We start from the raw sequence: 7510 nt of genomic DNA on the forward strand, positions 1-7510 counted from the left end.
TATACCCACTTTAACAAATTAGACTACAGCACTGACAAATTACAGACAAATTAATTGCAATGCCTTGAAATAAAATATTTTAATCAATGTGAATGTAAAGGTGATCTCACTTAATGTCACATTATTTTTCTCTATCACATACAATAAATCATCTTTTGAGAGAAGAAATGTTTATTACATTACTCATTTTTCTCTTCTTTTTTCAGCATCCTGAGGTTGCAAACCATATGAGAAGTTGCTATGAAGTAAACACAACTTAAAACATTAAGTGCATAAACTATAATAGTATTTTGTACAGTTTTATTTCCACCCAGCTATTATGCATACACCTGCTCAACCTGTATAAATGCAGCTGGAATCTGTGGCTGAATCAGTTGTTAAAATGATCAAATTCTAACTAATTGCAGACACATATGATAACCAGTAAATGTAGGAAAAAGACAAGCCCTACTGTAATGGGTGATGCATCTGATCTCACCATTGTGTTTTGGTGTTTTTAAGTGCCACTGATTGGCTCAGGGGAAGCACCAGTAGTGGGCCAAATGATGGTGATGTCATCGTTACTAATTGTCCTAGAGGAAGAGAGCATTATTCACAAAGGGCATAATGTTTATTGTTTCTGTGTTCAGCTTTACAAGAAGGGGGTGTACAATTATTATGATCTGCTCTTACGTAAATCTAAAAGATTTCATTGAGATGATTTTTTTCAATGTTACACTTTGTAATCAAAATTGAATTTAAACACTCCAACAATTTCTGTGGTTATTTCATTGGTGTGGTCATTGTCATTGTCAGGATTTTTAAGAGCCGGGGAGGGAGTTAAAAGCTTCAGAAAAAGATTGTTTTATCAAACCACACCTTCCAAAGTGAAGAACAAAATTTCCTTCCGCAACATCCGCAAGATTCAGACAAGTTTGACATTTTGGGTTCCTTATTTTCTCGATAAGAGTTAGTCGAGGAGATTAATAACTTTGCATGAAGACGCTGTCAGGATTCCTTGTTTGAAAGTGATAAAGGTCAGTTAAGGTCAACCTGGAGTCTGCAGGTTTTCCTCCGGATACTCTGACTTCCTCCAACAATCTACAGACATGCAGGTTAGGTCAATTGGCGACTCCAAGGTGTGAATGTCTGTATATGTCAGCCCAGTTATAGACCAATGAGCTGTCCAGGATGTACCCCACCCTCACCTGGTAATGACCCCAGCAACCCCACAGCTCTAAAAGGACAAAGCAGTACGTCTGATGAATGAATGAACAATCATAATGATGCAGAATCACCTGCAAAATGACTGCAGAGTACCGAAGAGATGAGAGGGAATAATAAGACCCACAAAACAGCCATAAAGAGACACAAAACAAAGAAACGGAGGTGCGATATCACCAAAAAAAGATTTGGAAAAAGATCAAAAAGATGCTAAAAATAACACAGAAGCCTAAAAATGAGCATGAAGACCAAACCTGCTACTTTAATCCTGTTGTTTGTGTCTGTTTTAGTCAGAGGAGACCAATAGATAAGGGGTTGGGGGGTCTTTTACCTGTATGTGCCCAGGGACCCATTTTCTCATCCATCCATCCATTTATATAACATACTGATTAATGAGGTTGTAGCATTACTCTTTTGACAACTGAGATGTATTTGATGTGAGTCTAAGTTAAGTTGCTTGACTCTTCAGTTCACATGATGTCATCGTGATGAGAGGATCAGCATCCTCTCCATGCTGCTGAGTAATGACTAAGAGATTGGTGTGGTAGCTCTTTCTCAGCAACCCAGCCTTGAAGGGTGAGGCTGCATGATGTCACCCTCTCACATCAATAACAGCCTTATAATGGAAAACAATCTGCAGAGCTCCAATCTCGGCGGAGCTGACTTCCTCCAACAAATGAGCACCAGTCCGCCGCCCACTACACAAGGACAGGACGTAACACTTTTGCAAGCTGATTTACATCTAAATAAATACAGGCCTAGACGAAACAATATGTAGACCCAAAAGAGGAACCGGCGTCTCTCTTTTGGGCACGTCCAATTTATATTGCCCAATCCGGCCAAGCTGGAGCGCACGATAAGACGGGAGGGACTGCTGAGTTGAAGTATTGTACAAGGGTCACCCTGCTCTGGTTTATTGCCATTCTCAGAAAAGTGGACACAAAGAAACTACAGCAGAAGAATGAGAGAATAAAATGACACCACAGAATAAAGAAGTTCATGGATGCTGCATGCTAAGAAACAGCACAGGGAATCAATATCAATGTGCATCCACCACATTTTTATGCAATAAAAATCTTAATTTTTGCTCCAATCTGACATTTATAGAGAAAATACAGAAAATCTTGACAAATATACATGTGGTTCCTTCAGATACAGAGATACAATATGTACAGGAATGAAAGCCTTAAACTTTGCTGAACATCAGCAACACATCGGACACTAGAATTACAGGCAACGTAAGTCCCATTGTTCTTGAATGCATCCTGAATATAGAGAGTGGACTTAGTCACCTGAAGAAACTGAGGATGGTGAACTTTCCCTTACACCGGCTCCTCTCCAGGGCCTCATCTGGGCATCACCCACAAAAAGGCCTCCCAAAGAAAAAAGTCTTATCAGTGTCTCTGCCGGGTCCTGGGGTTGCCCATAACGTGTTAATCCCATCCTTCCATGAACATGCGTGTGCAGGGTCCATGTCAGTCACGACCAATTACCGTTTGCAGGCGTCTGACGCAGCCCAGACCTCCCTGAGCTTAGTGCAACCCTAAAACCTGGAGCCTCCTGAAGCTACCGGACCCTCTCTTCCTGTCTGTCCACACTGCTGCTGCTGCTGCTGCTGCTCTGTCTTTTTTGTTTTTCTAAAGTCTTTCTGTCTCTTTCGTCCTGTTTCTTTTTGCTTCATGAAATCAGACCTGTTTAAGTTTAAAAGTTTAATATTTTTCATCAAATCTTCCTAAAATACTGATATGGTTTATTAAATATGAATATGGTCAAGCTGATTGGAGGCATATGACCTAATAAAACCTCTAGTCTACATGAACCGCAGTAGCTCGGAGAACCATTTGTGGAAACTTTGAATTAACCCATATTATAAAAGAAAAAGTCAGTGGTCTATCCATAGCATAGTTTATCAGCAGGGGTCAAGCAGGGATTGGGGACAGGACCTCAGGGAATGCACTTAGCCAAGGTGGCTGCTGCAGCCTCTGTTAGCGGGCTCAGGGTGTGGGTCAAGACGGCCGGTGTCCTCCCGTCCAGCAGTCTGGACGTTCAGCCGCCACTCGCCTCGTCCAGGAGACGCTCCCAAATCCTCCCACGCGAGCTTGGATTTCAAAATAGCGCCAGGTGTCAAAAGGGCACGGGATATCTCAGCACTGAAATCTGTGTGTTGTGTGGGTTGAGGTGTGTGAGGTGTTGATGGAGGATCCACGGTGAAGACACGGCGCTGTCAGGACGGAAGTTTATCTAGTTCCACATTGGCTGATCAGGCACGAGGTTTACTTCGGGACTTGAGGCTTGAACTTCAGTCAAATTTAAGATCAATAATTTTAGTATATCAATGGATTACATGATGAAATTAAAATTAGGAGTCATTAGGAGTCCTTCTGACGATATTTAGACCCATTCGAGTGCTGCGTATCCATATAGTGGGAGTGATCAGGGCGCTGAAATGCAGCCTAGAATTTGCTACTGCTATTTTTGTGCAACATGGCTGAATATTTGTCAGATTTCCACAGCCCCCGGATGATGATAACAGAACGAGTTTCGCGTCAGATAATGCGTTATTTAGAGGCTGCATTTCGGTGCCCCGATCACTCCCACTATATGGATATACACGGCTCTCGACTGGATCTAAATATCGTCGCAAGGACTCCTAATGACACCAAAGTTATATGGGTGAGTATTTTAGTAGTGTAGTGTTTTTTATGCCAGAAAAAGGTTCAGGTTGTAAAAAACGGCACTTCTCCTTTAACTGTTAACCGGTGTAGACAATTTGACACGCATAAACAACAAACATACACCATAACAAGGTAGATTTCAGCAGCTATTGGATCAGCTGGTGACAGTTGGCAGTAACTCAATTCAATGGGAAAATGTTGCAATCATCATTTCTGGTAAGTTCACAACGACTGTATTAGATTTGAGACAACACTAGTCTCTCCAAATTCACACACTATAGAAGTGTAGACTACTCAATTTCAGAAGGTCAGAAGTCAGTTTGTGTTACCTAGCAACAGTCTCCTGTTGTGAAACTATTTGCATAACCAAATTAGGTATGATGTGATATCATATATTTATATATAATAGCAGATATTGTGAGTTAATTACGTTGATTACATGTTTTTAAGTGAACCTTCAGCAGCCTCCATGTGGCATACGCTCAGCAGCTCCATCAGTGGTCTACCTCTCTTCCCAGCGGGGCCTTAAATAAGTGAATCCGATCTCTGTCGCAACTGCCTCATGAGGAGAAACTCCCTCCTCCTTTGCTACTCTCAAGGCCATTGTAATGGAAAACCTCGTCTGTCAGGCCCCGTATATTTTTAGGAAAAGCTATTATTGTTCTGTTCCCTTGTTGCTTGCGTGCCCCAGGATGTGTTCCCCCGAACAAGGTCAGAATTCCTGTTTTGTCATCATTATTCTACCAGAGAATAGGCACCTCACCCGCAGCGCTCTCTGTTTCGCTGGGGTTCCTGCTACTTGTTTGTCTTCCATGGATACAAATAGACCTGAAATGGCATTTTGGTGGAAGCTCAGTAAAGCTATTGTGGCAGAGAGATTCACTCAAACTCAGCTGGAAGTTGCACCCGCGTCATTTGCTACGGAAGTATCAGATTTTCAGGAGATACAAAAATGATTGTAGATACACTTAATCAATTAATAAATCAATCCTAGACAACAATATTACTCTGGTGCCAGTTTTGTATACAGATGTATGCAGATACTCAATAATCAAATCACAAATTTTCACATTTTATTAATTCATTTTTCCCTTTGTTTAGCTGTTAATGTTGTGTCAGTCAAGAAAAAATGAACTTCTGTTATTGTTTGCTAGCTAGAATCAGACTAATATGTGATCAAACCCCCAAAATAATCAATATTGCTAAAGATATATAGTCTTTGTTTCCTTCATGATAGCCCTGATAATTTGAGGTTTAAATATTTATTCAAATTCTGCAGCAAAAGATATAATTTCATACCTTTTTGATGGCAGCCATTATATATCTTCCAAGTTTAATTAAGTGTGTTTTACTGCCTCATATTTCATTTTTACGGGGTCTTTTCATCTGGCTTTGAGCACCCATGTCTCCATGGAACAAAGCAGACATGAAGGGAACTTTAAAGTTAGTCCCTTTTTTTTGTTGTATTTTCCTGCTAATGAGACGTAATGTGTCTGCACAAAATTAAACCTCTGGACTGGATGGTTTGTGAAGCTGCTGCTGCTGCTGGGACCATTGAAGCCTGATAACATGGGACAGCTGCTGCGCCTCCTCGGCCCCCCTGCTGAGAGGGAGCCTATTTTAACAAGCCAGACCCATTGTCTTTTCCCAAGAATGACCAGAGAATGTGGCAACTCCTTGGGTCAGTCTTTATGAGTGTGTATGTGGTGTGTGTGTGTGTGCTGGTGATTAGGGTGAGGGGTGGGACGTGGTTGTGTCCTTGTCATTCGCATCACTATGGGAGCACATGCCATCAGAGCTAATTACCTGCCTGGAAGGACCAATTAAGACGCCTCTAATGCCCCCTAACAAGATAACCTCCACTCTGCAGAAGGCCCACAGAGGTGCAGGGTGAGTGGGAGTGGGGAGCGGGGGTCAGATGGGCACAAGAGCTCGATGGGGACATGAACAGTGACATTTGAAGTCGACTGTGTAGAGAGTTTCACACAGTTCAACCAGAGTCATCGTCACAAGAGGATACCAAGTGCTCCATGCTTTTAGTCACAGGGATGAAACATCATTCTGTTCATTAAAGTATGTTTTTCTTCGTTTTAAAGTGGATTACTTACGAGTTTTGCAACAAAATGAGTTTGGCATCAGTCTTGCATCCTGTCTTTTCTCCGGAGCTCCAAGATTTTCCCTACTCTCTCTTCTTTTCTGGCCTCTTCTTCCTCTGCTGTGATGAAAACACAAAGAACAGTGAGTTAGCTAGCTTTTTATGGCTATAGGCCAGAGGTGTTACCAAAAAGCGCTATGTGTTGTCGTAAGGGTGATCAGGTGTTGTGCCCTGTGGCGGACTGCTCAGCATTTTCATCCCTTGCTCCAAATCACGGATGTTGAGACGATGTCCTGCATTTTGATTTGGTTTACTGTAGGTTTAGGTAGGTTTAGACTATCTGAGTCGAAATGCGTTGGTTGTCCCCAATGTTAGAATAAAGGACTTAACATACTTCAGAGTGCCTCGGACTTCTCTGTGACAGCCTGTTTCCCCATTTTTGTCCCAAAGAGCACCTGATTTTCCCCATTTTTCACATTTTTTGACCCAACTGCAGCACTCTCAAGAACCTTTTGGTTTAGGTTCAAGATTCAAGATTCAAGATTCAAGATTCAAGATTCAAGATTCATTTATTTGCCATTTTATGTTTAAACATAATTGGAACGTTCTGTGGTGATGTGTGTGTGTTCATTTCTTTTCACATAAATAAATAAGTGCAGGACAGGACAGGACAGTGATTTTTTGTAAGTTCAAATTTATAAGCGCTTGGTGTCATTACCTTATTATAAGGTCATAAAAGTCAAACCTTATTCCAGGGAAACGGTTTTTGATTTTTTTTTATATATGTATAATAAGCAAGCTCGTTCCACCTCATAAATGATGGACCCACCTATACCAAGTAAGTCGTAAACTCGTAAAAGAAGTGTTATGATGATAATAGCTGTAGTTGCGGTCACTGTAATTTCAGAGGTTTGATTGTGTCGCACAAAAGCAGGACACCTGGTTACCCCAACAACCGCTGTGTCAATGCAAGATATAGTTTTGAGGTTTTTGTATTTTTCTAGTCTATAACAATGCTTAATGCATTTAAAGATGTATAAAGCTTCCTCAGCCTTATAATGCATCACTCTACCTTCAAATACAGGCACAGTTTCTTCCTCAGCATCGACCGGAGATGAAGCTGCATCACTGAATGAAACAGAGGAAGCTCCTCAGTGCACACTCTGTGTCTTTTGTTCAACCTGAAGTGACTTTACGTTTATTTAGCTGCAGAAGAGGAAGGGACATTTTCACGGTCTTGCCGTCTCCAAAGCTCCAAGATGTGACTGACATGGACAGTGTCCAGGGGTCATTTGAAAGGTCAAACAGTCTCCGAGAGGGAGGGGGGCATGACTGTCCACTCCTGAAGGGCTGACGTCAGGGGTCAAAGTGGACCGTCACCCTCGAGTGAGCCATCGAGGAGGGTGGGGGGGCGAGTTCCTCCCCCTTCCTCCCCCGGGAACAACGGCTGCTGTCAAACTGGATAGAGGACACATGGGGGTGTCCAGGCAGGGGTTAAGTTTGACCGAGGCGGCATTTGGGTCTCCTGACCTTTTCC

The sequence above is a fragment of the Trachurus trachurus genome (genome assembly GCF_905171665.1).
Source record: "Trachurus trachurus genome assembly, chromosome: 24".
NCBI classification, from domain to species: Eukaryota; Metazoa; Chordata; class Actinopteri; order Carangiformes; family Carangidae; genus Trachurus; species Trachurus trachurus.